This window comes from Drosophila grimshawi, unplaced genomic scaffold (assembly GCF_018153295.1).
Source record: "Drosophila grimshawi isolate 15287-2541.00 unplaced genomic scaffold, ASM1815329v1 contig_848, whole genome shotgun sequence".
In the NCBI taxonomy this organism is placed as follows: domain Eukaryota; kingdom Metazoa; phylum Arthropoda; class Insecta; order Diptera; family Drosophilidae; genus Drosophila; species Drosophila grimshawi.
The window spans coordinates 23,167,999-23,185,011 of record NW_025063692.1 but is presented as its reverse complement, the minus strand read 5'-3'; positions in this window follow the sequence as shown (position 1 = coordinate 23,185,011).

Genomic DNA, 17,013 nt, shown 5'->3' with positions numbered 1-17,013 from the left:
CACATACTTACACACACACACACACACTCACTCACACACACACACACAATTCGCATTCAAAACTCTACATGAATTTATTCACTTGTATTCATATGCAAAGGTGGGACAATACCTTGCAAAATGCACGAAATTACGCAAATATAATTTACATAAGCAAATTGCATAAAATAAACTAGGGAACTGCGAAATCATAGACAATATTTGGATACACACACACTCGCACACCCGCACACCCGCACACTCGCACACCCGCACATACACGGCTGAGTGCCGTTGTTGGTGTTAAATTTTATTCATTAATGTTTAATTAGCGCTGTTAATTGTCCACATTTATAGATTTTAATTGTGCCACTGAATTTGTGTAGCAGTGCGCCCAATTTACATCGAATGGATTTTAGCATCTGTATTTAATACTGTTCGAAACAATGAAAACGACTTAGGCAATTTTATTTCACTTTAAAATAACCCTCTACATTTTTTTTTTTACAATTTTCGAATATATAATGAATATTGTTATAATCGTAATTTCAATTATTTAATTGATTAATTTAACCGCAGTGCAAACATAAATGATGTAGGATTCTCATCTGTTTATAATTATCTGTAAGATGATTTAATAAAATCGATTTGACATAAAATTTGCATTGAACATGAACATATATTTTTTACTTGCAGCTTTAAAATTGAGTATTTCAGTAATTGTTACTGTAACAGATTCAATCTGGCAACATCATTCGCAGCTTGATGGACTGAAAAACGTACAAAAATAAATTAAGAAAAGCAAAGAAGGCGTCAATAAATAAAGACTTACAACAGCGGACAGCTGAAATGAAATTTATTAAGCGGAACTCAGAACAAATTCACCGTGGATGGAGAATGGAGGGAAATGAAATGGCATGGACTGGAATGGAATGACAATTGCCCCAAATGAGTTACAACAGCCCAAATAACCAGAATTTGAATAATGAACAAATAAAAATATGACCGAATAGGAGTGACTGATGGGCGCCGTAGATTGCCCGTAGTCGATCCCAAGAGAAAGGGACACGGGTTAGACGGCCAAATTGATGAAAGCCAAGCAGAAATGATTTTACTTTGTACTTTAACCCGAATTGACCGTCCGAAAGCTGCCACTTTAATGCTCTAAACTGTAGTTTGGGAATAACCACATACTAAGGGCATTCCCAAAAGTTGGACACACCCACACGCGCACACGCATACACACACACACACACACACGCACGCAACATGAGTACTTTTGTACATACAGACAGCTGTAATTCCCTGTTGACGCAAAATGCACAAAAAAATATTTGAACAAGAAAAAACGGTTATATTTGCCAGGCCGAAACTTACATACCCTTGAAAAAAGGAACGACTGATTAGAACTGATCAAGTACAACTTTAAAGTATATTGAAAATATAGAAAATTGTTTGAAGAGTCCAAATGTGAGGAGCATAATAAATCGGTTTGGTTTTTCATGCAACAACTATATGAACTATATAATTTAATAATCCGATAATAATTGAATTGCTCCAGCAAGATGACGGATATATTCAAGCTTAAAAAAAAGTAAGGGACTAGTTCGCATTTGACAGATCATTTCGTGGGCAAACTCTGAAATATATGGCTCATCTGCTGGTTATGTATCTATATTTAATTAAGTAATGCCATAATGCTGATGCTACAACATTTTTGGAAATATCAGTAATCGCTACAGGGTATAGTGATTAGTGTTGGTCAAAAGGGTAGATAAAAGAATAAACTTTAATGTTTGTAAATGCTTTTCATTAAGACGTTATGTCAAAGGTCACCAAGTATTGTAGTATAGGTTACATGAATCCGCTGGGACGTGCACAGGAACACACTTACACACACAATCCTGAGGACGCACAACCCCACGCAAACACAACGGAGGAAAGAAAGAGAGAGTAAGATAGAGAGAGAGAGAGAGAGAGAGAGATGATCAAAACACTTGCAGCTGTTTTCATAAATATTTCATTCAAGCCATTTAGGTTTGTTGTTCGGTCATAGTTGTAAGGACTGGGACCGGTCATGGCTTTCAGTACTGCATGCGTACATATTGTACATGAATGTATGTATGTATGTGAAAAATTATGCTATTAAAACTTTATCCACAGAACGCATAGCGAATAACAAAGTTAGAGAAGTTACCAAACATTAATACCATTGGTAAACGGTCTAAGCACTCGCCTACACATACAAAAACACATACAAGCTCACATACCCTTTACACAAATATGGTGCTTGAAAATAAAAAACAAGGCTTGCTAATTTTAAGAAATTCTTTTTCGTATATTTAGAAATTATTTACAGAAGGAAATAATTTTCAGTGTAATTTTCAAATATTAGCGCGATTTTATAATAACTGGGCCAACTTTTTTCCGAGTGTACATTTGATTTTGCAGTTGATGAACTTCGGTAGTCGCAAAACTTTTTGAAAATTGTTGCTCTGCGGCATAAGCCATAAGAACAAAATAGCATCACAGGCACTTAAAAGCCAAACTCAGCTGTGAACTCGTACAATGTAAGATAAAGATACACATTTAGATACAGATATAGATGTATTTTATGTACTCATACAATTATATGAATCTTTGTAAATGACATTTCTGATCGAGTCAACTGGATACAACTAAACTAAAATTCATGTCTAGGACTTGTCCCACAATTTTTAAAACGCACACTGTTAAGATCGATAGCTTTGTGTGTCAAGTTAAAAGCTTTTTAATAATAGCAGCAATTTAATAATGTAGTCTTGTTTAACAGTTGCTAAATATATATTAGCGTACGCAAATAACGATGTTTTAACGAACAAAATCATACAGTAACAAGTCAGAACGTTGCAGTCGGGCGCAACCGACTGAGAAATGCTCTGATACCCGAAGTAATACCATCTGATAACAGGTGCCACAGGGCCGGGAGGGGGTAGTCAAGAAATACCGATCTTTGAAGGAGGTTCCTAGTAATCTACCTTCATAATATAAATTGCGGAAGATATTGGCTTTTGTGAATTTTGGGAGCGAGAGTGGATGTGTTGGAGGATTTTCCAAGCATTTTTTCTGCCTTCCAAGTTTCGTAAAATTACCTCTAAAATTGCGCAAGATATAGGCCCCTAGAGTTGTTTGTGTCTTTAAAATTGTTAGAGATATGTGGCTTTATCGATTTACTAGCCTCCTAGTGGACGCAGCAACCCAATTTTTACACTTTGTCTGACGCGGGCAAAGACCAGTATATGTTGCATGTTTCAAAGCTCCAGCTTAAGGTCGTCGAACAAAGTTGCGTTCCTACGGACGGACGGACGGACTACCTTCTGTATCAGAGTATAAAAAGAACTGTCCCAATAATTGATTATTTTGTGATTTGCCTTTTTTTGCTGAGATAAAAAACTCAATCGTTTTTTTTTAATTTAGAAATGGTTTTTACTGTTTCAATTTACGGACGACTTAAAGCGAATGCAACTTATGCTGCATTTGTTGCACCCACATTTCGAAATGTTGCAGCAATGTCAGCATTGTGGCTACAACCACATCCGAATTCGCAACGGTGCTATAATGTCACAACTCATTGTTGTTGTTGTCCTCCATTGCTATAAATGCAGCACTTTAGTCAAATGCCATCAGGGAGATCAGTTGTCATCATCGCTGGTGATGGACTGGACGTGGCCGTGATGGTTATCACTGTGGTTTCGGCTGTGGTTGCAATCATTCAGATTTCAACTGAGGGTGCTAAGGTTGCCTGCGAGCATGTTTTGTAGATGCATCAGCTATCTGTCGAGCTTGTACCGATATTCCCCATATCGATTTACAAATAGCTGACAGCAACTGGAGCTTCCATTTGTGGAGATCTAATTTGTATATGGATAGTTCTCGCACAGCGACAATTAACATTTAAATATTTACAAATTTATAACATTTATTTGAGTTGTTTTCCTGTATTTGAAAGTCGAGTTGTTAGTGTATTAGATATTGCCACTATATACAGTCTACAGTTATATGTATTTCCACACTGAAATATCAATATTTTTGCATTGGCAGTGAAATTAATTCACATCTCGAATTGACTTTGACCCAATACATTGATTTGTGGGAAGAGTTTATCGGTTAGCAGCCAGCCTACTTCACAACTACCATATGGGAGATTTGGGCCTAAGATTTACACTACAATAAACCCCAAATGAGCTGGGCCGTTGGGTTGTTCACTGGCTCCGCACGTGCTTTGTTTTCGTTACGGAATGAGAGAGAGAGAGAGAGAGAGAGAGATGTAGAGAGAAAGAGAGAGAGAGAGAGAGAGAGAGAGAGAGAGAGAGAGAGAGTGAATGAGATTGGAGTTTACCCGTTGCCACAAAAAATAAAAATATATCGCTGTGTATGGTTAGTATGGATGTCCACTGCTGCTCTGCTGCCAAGTTGGCCATTTGCTGATTGCGACCGCACTATTTCGTCGGGTTTGGCATATAAATTGACTGAGAACCCAAACCCAACAGCCGCCGCCTAATAGTTAAGGGTCTCGCCTTTACTTTGTATGCGACCAGATTTGGATTTCAATTCAATTGCATTGAGTGGCTGAGTGGCGTGCTCTTGTAATCCAGTCCAGACTAAGCTCCAGCTTAGGCCCATGCTTTGTGTCTGTATGTGTGCGTTTGTCTGTGCGTGTGTGTGTGTGTGTGTGTGTGTGTGCCCATTTGACCATTTGCCAGCCGATGACTTTTTACTGTCGACATGTGCGCACCGCACTTAATTGATGCAATGCATTTGAGTTCAGGCTGACATAACTTTGCTTTTAAGCCTCACAGAGGCGTCAACAACAACTTACCCATTCAGCCTACATGCAAGCGTTGCCTTCAAAAACGAAGCGAGGCGAAAAAAAAACACCCTCAAAAGAGGAAATAGAAGAAAGCATGACAGTAAAGTCGTTGGAGCGTTCAAAATGTGTGTGTCAAGCATTAGCTGCCTAAAGAAAAAAAGGACATCAGCTGGAAAAAGGAAGGAAGGAAGGACTTGCTCGCTAAGCGTTGCTCATACGCCTTGTGGGCCACTCGGCGTGTGGGCTAATCCTTCTTGTTGGCCAGCAAAAAATACAAAAGTGTTAATACGAGTAACTCCGTTAACGAAGGCATTGAGCATAGATTTACTGCAATATCGTCTCATTAATACGAGTAGTATAGCTTGGTAGGATATAATGAAGTGGTGCAAAAGCATTCACAGGTAGATGGAATAACTATATATATTCTTAATCAGCTGCAACAGATGAATCTATTTAGTTATGTCCGCCTGTCACCCCGTTTTCTTTCGACAGACCGTCTCTATGAACACGCCGATCTAAGCAACCATAAGGGCTTCTAATTCGGCTGGTAAGTTCCTGGATAGCATGTGCAAAGCAAGTTTATTGATGCTAAACTACGTTTTCCCAATATCGATATAAATCCATAATCCAGAGTAATAAAACACACCATTTGACAGGTGTAGCTTTCTATTCGAGAGGAATATACCCTGGGATAACATTTATCAGCTATAATAATTGTAAGCCCTTGCACTCAGGGTATCTCCTAGTCGGGCTGTCTTGCGAAGAGCCTGGTTACTCGCTTTGATTGATGTGGTGTATTTAAAGCCACAAAGATTAATCAGCATCAGCTGTTAAAAGTGCAGATACCCAGTTTCGTCAACCGGTTGTTGCGTATTATTATTTAACGATAATTTAATTGGATTACCACATGCAAAAATGTAAATAGGAAATTTACAGTGTTCGCTTTGGGGCTTATAATAACATCAACGTCAAACTATCAGGCATGCCACTTGTGGCCCAGACCCTAAGCCCTAAACTCAAAACCCAGCACCAAAACCTGGCCCAAATGCCGTTGGCATTGAACACAGTTTGGTGTTCACGCCTCTGGCGATGACAGCCGACGGCATGTTCATATTGTTGAGGCTACTGCCAGGAGAGACTGTGCTTAAGTCTCGCCACTTACCGCCCCATGTCCACGGCTATGTGGTCTCTATGGTGTATGGCCAAAGTAGACATATTTTTTTTGTTTTTTTTTTTTATGGCGTTTGCAAGGTGGCAACATAAAACCGGAAACAATGCAGGCCACGGCAAAGGCAAAGGCAAAGGCAAAGCCAAAGGCAAGGGCACCGACAACGGACTTCTCTTCGTTCAGACGTAAACTGACATGTAAATGAAACTGTTTCAATGTGTTTCATTGTGTGCGTCTGTCCCTTGGCTTGTTGGTCGCGACGCCCTAAGCCTGTAAGAGTTAAATGGGTGCGGATGTTGTGTCCGACGCTTGTCTCCAACTGCGTCAGCGCACAACAAAGAAAATGTCACGGAAATAACTAAGGATTAGATTGATGAGTTTGCTGCTAAGCCAAGCGGCTGGCCCAAGCCCCAGCCCCTGACCTCGCGCCAGCTTCAGCGCAAGACCAAGCCCCAAACACCTAGACCTACACCTACACCTACACCCACACACTCACACACACACACACACACCAGTCTTGCACCAACTACTGCTTGGCCATGTCATAAACTAGTCACCGACACGTGAAACATCACAAGTTAAGGTCCAAGCTTCAGCTCCAGTTCTAACCAGGCTACTGTCTAAAAGGGCTTGAGGGGACTCAGGAGCAGCTTAATTTTTTGATTATATGCCAACATCAGTTTATTGCGCGGTCGTTTGCTCCATTCTTACATGTGTTATCTTCTACTCCGGCAACTGTAATTAATTAAATTAGACTTGTTGGAAGAGAGTGCGCAGTGCCAAAAAATCTTCTAGTGAAATTGACTTGCAAAAGGGGATATACATACGTTGACAATAACAACAACGATGACAACAACAGTAGCAGCAAGGAGAAAACCCTTGACAAGGTCGTTCATACCCATACATATGTTATGTGTGAGTGTCCATGTGTCCATGTATACCATTCGGTATATAAATATCTATATATATATATATATATATATATTGCATACGCACATTAATATATAAATATCCTCATACTCATATGCCACAGGCCAACAACATAAACATGAACACCAGCAATCTACCAGAAACATCATTTGCGTACACTGCCACACAAATATTACGTAAAGTCAATTTTAAATTAAAGGTGGGCAAGTGGTGGAATAGTTATTCAATAATTATGAAGTGCACTCAAAAAACAAATCCTCCTGAATTTTAGAAAATCTTCATTAAAAGGAAATCGCCTTGAAAACGAGAAATATTGTCTGGAAAAGCATTTTTATTTTTCTGAAATATTTTTTATTATAGCAGCAAATATTTCTAAAAGGTAGAAATGTAATCCGTTATTCTTGGAACAAATCTTTTCTGAAATTTCGAAAATAGTAATGCAATTTGCGCTCAGAACTACTGTTTTAGAGTTTAGCTGGCTGCTGGCTGTTTTTACCAGGAAAGTTTGTGCAATGTTGGAAATTACACCTATTTTTACTTAAATGTTGGAAATATTTACATTGGAATTACGGAAAGAAAAAGACACAACCTTCCGTTTTGGAAATATACCTACTTGATTGAGGGTTGAATGCAATGACAAATCAAATATACAATTAGTTAATCCACAATTTAATCGAGCATCGAGTGAATGTCCTTGAAACAGCGAGTCGTAAGGCAACAAGTTGATTTCCTACTTACTTCATTAAAATTAAAAATATTAAATATAAGATGTTAGCTACCGTATCCGACACAATAATACTTATGCTAATGAGAACAAAAGGCATAGGAATATGAATACCACTGATAAATAAAGATCCCAAAGAACAATTTCAAAATGAATAATCAATTTGCTCAGTTGTTATCGGAACATAATACTTGATTTGTTCTTGTGTAGTCTATAGTGTCATTGTGTACATACACACATACATACATGTACGTGTGTGTGTGTGTGTGTTTGTGCGTATGTGAATGTGTCTGTGCATATATAATGTTTAACATTATCGTTGACATTTATTAGAACCAGCTAAGTGAATTTTTTGCTTTGCTGCCTAACATTAATATTGTTATTTTGTTGTTATTGTTGTTACTACGCTTTTTTTTCTATACATATGTGCCGCTTGTGCACCCTTTACGAGTCTGAGTATCTGTATTTAAATATGCATGTGCGTGTGAGCGAGTGTTTGTGTGTGGTTTAGTGGTTTAGTGGTTTAGTGGTTTAGTAGGTGTGTCTGGTTTTGTCACGTTTAGCCGAGCCAGTGTTATGGCTTCTGTGACGTTCTAACTTTATGCATTGTCTTATTCAATAATTTAATTAACACTCAAACACATAGGCAGAGGAATGGGTCATAAGAATGTTTATTATTGTGCACGATCTTTAATCGCTAATTTCAAAACTCACACACTAATAAGAGTGCTCTAATCGAGTGTGTCCGACTTGGAGACATCCTCGCACTCAATTAAGAAACGTGTTGTCTGATTTGGAATTCATATGAAAATGTTTTAGTTATTATTTTTTATTTGGTTTTTTTTTTCATATGCACAACATCAATCCCAAAGACAGATAATCCTCGATTCGCTATACACAAATTGTTAATACATATATAGATGTATATATTAAGGCGCAGTTCTTCTCTGTTCAGGCCGCTAGGCCCATGAATCATGGGGGCAATCCTGTCGAGCCTGTGTGCTTGTGTGGACGGAAGGGCCCATGTGGCACGTCTATTAAGCTATTTTAATGTATTTTGATTGCATATTTTTGTAAGTTATGACTTGTGAGTTACGTTTAACATATGCGCATAAATATTACCCATGCTGCCACTGAGAGAGACAGAGAGAGCGAGAGCGTGTTCAAGTCACACACAAATATTTAGCTACTCATACGCGAACTAGTTGTATGGATATTGTGACATAATTATTCATATTTACCAACTGAACGAATGGCACACGGGGCCTATTAGCGGACACACTGGTCCCTATCAGAGGTACAATAAGGTGTGGCCAGTGTGTGTGTGCGTTGTCCAACCACCCCCAACCACCCAATCCCCGCTAAAGAGATCAATCTTCATTTGGGTCATTTAATAGCAATTGTTAATTAAAATCGACTGCAATATTTGTGAGCACTTTTGATGGCCTTCCCAGTGGTTTGGTGTTGATAATGCCACACTGCATTCGCCAGATAGTCTAGGCCTCGTTACTCGAATCCGTTGACTGCTCACCAAGCTTTACTTCCGTTGCATTGTGTGCTTGGAGGCCAGAGTTGTAGTTATTATGGCGCTGTGTTTCCTGTCCCTGGCGCCGTTGCCGTTGCCGTTGCCGCTGTCAGGGTGGTGCGTGGTGTATGCCAATTGGGTGGGTTGTAAGTCATCACCTGCCTACCAGAGCCAAAGCCAAAGCCAAAGTCAACAGCGTTAGCGACACTCTACCACGTCCACAGGCACAGTCCACACAGACAGACGGACGGGCAACAATGCACAATTGGAATTGTAGCCATTCAGCTCATCACATTCTTTGTTGTTCGCCCAAGGCTCTGATTCGTTTCGTTTCGCTTCGTTTCGTGGAGGCCCATCTCGAAGCTGAGCACTGAGTGCATCCCTTTTGGTTGGTCACGTTCAAGTCATTATCATTATCCGCACAACGCCTCATCGCCTTGTTATTAAGCATAATTATTGGATGCAATTTAACATTTTGCTATTTCAATTTGCACAGCTGCGCAATTGGATGCCATCATTATTATTTATTGTTCCACTGAAATAAGTGAATGCACATATGAATTCCATTTACCAAATAATCAGTCTTTTATGTAAGCAACTATTTATAAGTCATTTATGTTTTCGCTTGCCAACTCCACACTTCTGAATTTCTCAATCTGCGGAAAACACAATTATTTATTTAACAAACTGCATACCTAAACATATTGATGTTTTCAATGATGTCAATGATACATTATCATAGCATCAGGAAATCATCATTATAATTATTTTGTCTTTGTTTGGTGTCTCAGCCATTTTGAGCATTTGTGGCAAGCAAATGCATCAGTTTTATGGATCCACACATTTATTTAACAAAGCATTTTGATATTTTCAATGCTTTTCACATCCATTTTCATATTTTTTGGGAAATCTTCATTCCATTTTTATTTGTATATTTACTATGTGGTTAACAATGGCAAATGTATGTAACAGGCAGAAGGATATATTCTTAATCAGGATCAACACGTGGATCTCAGAGATCGACTACAGCATTCTAGCTTTTTAAGCATATTTGACTCGGATTTGGTCGGAGCGCTGGGAATGAATTGAAGAGTCGGCGAGTCATGTGTTGTCTTTTGGACATGGATACATTGTAAGTTTTGTAATTTGAGTGGAAATCTGACAAATTTAATAATCATAAAACGCAAAGCAGACGAATTAGAAACAAAGCAAACGCAGCGTGAATATAGCGTTGCATGCAACCAACTGAAAGGCAATGCGTAAAACGCAAGAGAGAATTTAAGCATACTGCACCAAATGGGGCAGGGCCAGAGGTGGCAGCGGGAATAGGGCGTGATTTGGGCGTGCTCAAGAGCGTGGGCGGGGCGTTTGCCGAATTACGCCAGACAAAGTTGAAATGCAATTGAAAAGTTTTGCAAAAAGAAGCAACTACTATATATGTATGTATATGCGGCCAGAGGGCTAGCTTGAGCTGGGAGAGAGAGAAATAGAGGGAGAGAGAGAGAGAGAGAGAGAGGGTGCAAGCAAGAAGAAATGTCATAAATGTTGACTGAGTGCTCTGGGCGCATCTTGCCAAAGTCGCTAAATTCATATGTATGTACAACTTTATTGAGGGCAACCCTTTTGAGGCTGCTATGTGTGGCAAATTCATTTGTAAGTGCAGCCCAGCTGTGTTGCATGATAACGCCACGGTGTTGCCGGCGAGTCGGGTGCGGGGTTGTTGCGAAACTTTCACAGCCGGACAAGTTGAACAAAAGTCTTAACATATTTTCATAATCCAAAAGTTTAGCACAAATGCGACTTAATTGTTGGTACGCGTTGCTTGTTCTTTATTTTCTTTGGGCTAGTTGCAGTTGTTGTTGTTGTTGTTGCTGTTGTTGCTGCAGCTTTTTCAACTTTTGCTACTCTTTTTAATCACTTAATAAAGCGCGGCAACATCATCAACAGCAAATTCATTTGGGTTTTCAACTTGCCAAGGCTTTTCCTTATGCCAACAACAACAGCAACATGAACATCATCAGTAGCAGCCAGCAGCCAGCAGCCAGCAGTTAGCAGTCAGCAGTTAGCTGCGCTTCAAGGGTGGGCCACTAAACTGCTAAACGGGACTAACAGCGATAAGATGCGAGGGGCTGCCCCCCCCCCATGGAGCAACCACATTATGCAGATTTGAGCCCAGAGCACAAACCACGCAACGGAACAGACAGTAACTTGGCTTATTTGCTGTCTTTAATGCGCTTACAGTGAAAGTGAGCTTCCAAATGCTTACTGATTAAGGCCAACAGTTGCTTGGCTTTTGGGGGGGTTATGCATCAACCAATTAAAAAATCTGGCGTATTTTTCATTAGTTCTATCTTAATTTAAAGATAAACTTCAGTTAAACGAAACTCTTCATTTTTGTGTGCTTGAAATGAAAATTAATGTCTTAGAATATTTTTCTAAATATTTTGCGTCTTTTTCATCAGTTTTTCTTTGGAGTTTGTTATTAAAGTTTTATTGTTATTCAGTGAAATTGAACTGGCAGCAATTTGTGCCCAACACTCGTATAGAATAATTGCTTTTGATATTTATATTTTAGACTTGATTGGGTTGGTATTTAAATAAATATTCATTTGACCGTTCCCGAAAGCTCCACTGATATTTGATTTTATATTTTAAATGCAGTTTTTTTAAAACATTTTGTAAAGCATTTTTAAAGTGTGTTTACTTGAGTAAATCACTAATCAATAAAGATAACCTAATAACAATAGAATACAAAAAAACCTATATTGTAAAATCGTATTTCATCCATGCTTATTGTGAAATTTCAGATTGGTGTGTGGTTATTACTAGAAATATATATTATATGCGAGTTATTGAATTGTTTTGACAACTTTTATGTATACATACCGATTTACCATTGCTTCTGGTTTTTCTTTCTTTCATTTTTTGCACTTCTCCCATTTTGTGTTATCCCTTTGCGTCACGCCTCGTAGCGCCAAATAGATTTTATGAACATTCAATTTTTTTTTGCTCAAGAGCAGCAGCATCAACAACAAAAATAATAGCATCAGCATCAACAACAAGGACAGGCAAAACTGATGACAGTAGCTTGTTGCTGTCTTTGTTGCTTTTGGGGCAAAGAATTCATAAGTTTTTATGTCTTCATTTTTGGCAGGCGCCGCAAATCAAAGTGAATGGCATAAATGTCTGTATCTATTTAACACAAATGCCCTTTTAGGCATAAACAATGTTACGTAGACGTAATAAATACGGACATTATGACAACAACTAAAACAACCACAAGAACAGGAGAACAGCAGCTAAGCCATAAACCGAACGCATTAACGCCACAAATTTCGACACAAATGTGACACAAATGTCACACAGACTTATTGATTTCTTCGAATCGAATTGTGATGATGGCAAACGAGAAGAACTACATAGTCACACACACACACACACACATATACACATACACACACACACACTATCTATGCTGTCCCAGCCGCTGATAGCAGAGATACGAGTCCTGATTGCTGACAGTTTAGTCACAGTGGACACCAAAATTGAATTCCAGGCTGCTGTATGATACATAGCACGCGTGCCGATAACAGCAAACGTGCAACACATACACATACACATACACATACTAATACACATACACATACAAAGACATAGCTGTGGGTATTATTTTTGATGGACACACACGAACGCAATTAGGTGGATACTAAGCGCAGGCTGTGATTCCGAATGGGACCTCCAGCAATTGGTCAATTATGCTTCTGGAAACTCAACTAATGCTTAAGTACTGATCAGGTAGCCGCAGCGATCAAACAATTATTGCTGTTGTTGTTGTTGCTGTTGTTGTTGCTCCATTTCTTCCTTTCCGTAAAGTAAATAGTCCCTCGGTTTTAAAGCTACTTTGATGTAACTTGCAACAAATCCGTATTTTTACTGCGAACATTTAATAATATTAGCAATCAATCGATCGAAAGATAAGTTCCCATTTTATCAATAACTCAACCGGCATCCCCACTATCGTTCCAAATCAATGACACAACCTTAAAGATCCTCAATCGGTAGGCATATACCTTGGCATAGTTTTAATTAGTTACAAATTGCATCAATATTGGCAAAGAAGCACAGCACACATCAGCTATGGCTAGGCAGTGACTTGGTTACAGGGTATCTCATAACCGCGATGTCGCTAACTAGAACATTCTTACTTGGAATCTTCGGCAAATGCAGGATAAGACCGATTCTGTTTCTGGTTAGTTAGATGGCTGCAGTGCGGGTCTTGGCAAAGGTGATTCTCTCAAAGTTTAGGTGGTTTTTGGTCGAATTTTCTCACTATGTTTGTTGAATTTGTCTCAATACGCTTGCCATAAATGCTTAAGTGTGTTCGCAATGTTTTGTGCCTTTACAAACAGCAGGCACGTGACATACACTCAAAGAAACACCACACACACACAATTCGAACACATACATCTTCTCATATCTAGCAATTAGCCACGCATCGCATTTAATGAGTGGGGGACGGTCAGGTGTATGGGGGTGTGGCACTTATAGCGTCAATAACTTAATTTCCACTACAACGTGATTTAATTAACGATTACTAAAAGCCTGACCCTTTTTGGTCAGTTTGAGGACTCGGTTGCTCCACACGAAACAACTAAATGAGTTTGCCTGTCGGTTTGAGTTAACAGGCAACTTTATATCGAGTCGGTTGGTCTTGCAAAACTTTTTCCCTTATGCTACGTGCCATTTAAAAGGAAATTAAAGTCAGTTTCCAAGTGCGTGTTGATTGGGCCACATTCAATTTGGATCTATATCTGTACTTAACACGCATCTATGAAACAAATGCAATTTTCAGGAGATGCAAAATGCTGAATGCGGAGCTTGTGCACTATTTTTATACTTATTAAGAAATGTTATAAAATTTAAAAGATGACTTAAAAATAAAACCATGCTTATCTTTTTATATATATAGGGGGGATGACGTCGCATCACATAATTCATAGCTCTAAAAAAATATGTGTTCCACATCCAATTCCCGGCCGATCCATATCCACGCCTCCGTTCCGTTTGTACGCTGCAGTATGCTCCTGTCGTTGCGGGACAGAACCGAGAAGTGTGCTTCCTTATGCCACCCACCCAACAATTATGCTACAGATAATAAACACAGTAAAGCTGTACATTATAAAAAAAGTTTTAAAAATAACTCGGCAGTGAATTTTACTGCACTCAGAGGTAATAGCACAATTGAAAATGTTTCGGTCGATTTTGTAAAATTCAGCGGTAGTTGGTTTTCTGAGTGTGTATCATAATTTGTAGGGAATGTATGCAGTAAAATAAATTTGAAAGTCTCTCAAAGAATATAAATTTAATTTTTAATTTCAATCTATTCATTGCATAAGCTAGACGTGCTCCAAGTTTCCAAAATTATTGTTTTTTTTTTTTTGTTAAATTAAAAGTGTAACTTTAAATATTTGTATAATTCAATATGTTGATTTTTGTGACAAATATATATCAATTTCGACTTCAATTTATTTAAGAACATGTTTTAATTGGTAAATACAATGACTGACAAATAGATCCCCTAATCAGCTGTGGAGTAGACGCGTTCCGAGTTTGTGTCGCTAGAAAAATGCACTGTTTCGTTGCATTTCGATATAGGTGAAGAATTGTAGCAGTCAAAACTAAATTATATCTCTCTTAAATATATTCTCTCTTCGATTGATATCGATGCCACATTTAAAGTACATACTTGCATGTTATGTTACAGATGTTATATTAAGCCCATTTTACAGATCGACGAAAAATGTCGTGATCGAAATTTGCAATATATTTCGTTAGTGGAACCTCAAACAAAAAGGTCTTCTGAGAGGTAAAAATTTAATGAATTAATTTTCTCGCTTTAGCCGCGTTTATAAGTACACTTTTTCATTAAGTACACTTTTTTCCTTATTAATTTCCATTTCGATGCACTTCTTCTGTGGTGGCTTGCCGATAACCGCCGTCAAAATATATCTAAGTATATTATCTGATACCGAAAGTATCATAGTATCTTGCTGTCTCTCCGTCCGTCCGTCCGTCTGTCCGTCTGTATGAACGCAATTTTGTTTCGACACTCTTAGAGATAGAGACTTGAAACTTGTAACATATACTGGTTTGTCAGACAGAGTCTAAGAATTGGAGAGCTACGTCCACTAGGATGCTAGGAAATCGATAAAATCGATAATCGCAAATTGATAAGGCCACATATCTCTCACAATTCTAAGGCTACAGTCCCCAAATTTTGGTTGGTAGATTGTTGACGATGTCCTTCAAAGTATATTGCCAGTAACACCCTTCAAAAATCTAGAAAATAAATAGTGGACGACGCCCACTCGCACCCCCAAAGTTCTCAGAAGCCTATATCTCCCACAATTTAACAACTCCACTTACTAAACTCGGAGGGAAGATTACTAGGTACTTTCCCTAAAATTTTTTCAGCTATGCCATAATTTTAACAAACTTGGCAGGTAGAATATTAGGAAACTCCTCCAATACGCCAGTTTCCGCAAATTTCAAAGACAAACTTGGACGGTAGATTACTAAAAATCTTCTTCAAAGATCGGTTTTTCTTGGCGACACCCACCTTTTTCGCTGCTACCTGGTATCAGCTGGTATCAAAGTATTTCGCAGTCGGTTACGCCGGACTGCAAAGTTCTCTTTTGTTTTCTTTTAATTTGTACCACACATTTTCTCTCATTTTCTAACAATATATTCTCATTGTCTGACAATTAGTGACCAGCTACAGAATGGAGATACGAAAAAGAAAATTCACTATTGTTTGTGTATTTTGTATCGCCTAAGGGAAGTGCAATTCCACAAAATGGGAAAGGTATATTGCTGGTGAAATCATTTAAAGCAAATTTATCTTGGACCATGCTCCCAAAACGTATAGCTAAATTCTTTATTTAAAGTTGGAAACGCAATGCTGGCTCGAAATTCATTTAAAAAATAATGCCTCTAAAAAGTGTCTGTATGGACGGGTCAAAAGTCCCCAGAGCCATAATTTTGCCAAAACTCAATCAATTTTAAAAGATAAGTGATTTTAATCATAGTTTGACCTCAATATAAATCCTACATTCATAATTGGAAATGCAATTCTGGGTCGAAATTCATAGCAGCCTCTGAAGATAAATAAATTGGCATCTCCCTCAAGTATTTGTAAAGAAAAGTATTCTCTACGCCCACCTTGTTATTGCTATCAGAGTATTTTGCAGTTGGCTGCAACATGTTTTTTATGGTCAGTCGAAATAAATTAGTCTACGCACATTGTTCTAATTTTAAGTATTTACTGTTTTAAGGAATGAGTATTTTCTTTAGCAAATATGTATTTGAAAACAATTTAAAGCATCAATCCAAATGAATACTGCACCAATACTCAGCCAGGCTGCAGTGCATTTGGATTGCTGGATGGGCTGTGAATAGGGAGGGGAATGGGAGGGTCTGCTTTGTATTCACCCTACACATTCGGCTCATTTGTTGTGCTGTTGCATTTGACTAATTAACATGCAGTAAAACTTTCGCACCAACTTTGTGGCCCAACGAGTCGCGTTTAAATGCACAATGCGGCGTAAACTGTCAGACAACAACATTTGCATTTGCATTTGCAGTTGCAGTTGCATTTGCATTTGTAGAAGACCCAGTGGCCACTGCCTCGCTGGACTGCGGCCCTCCACTAATAGACGCATTTAAGAGCATTATATCGAAATTACCGTACTTGTGAAACCGTGTTGGAAAATGCAATCTCATGGTTAGTCCTTGTAGCGCTGCGCTATCTCCATCCACAATACGACTAAAGTCGCATG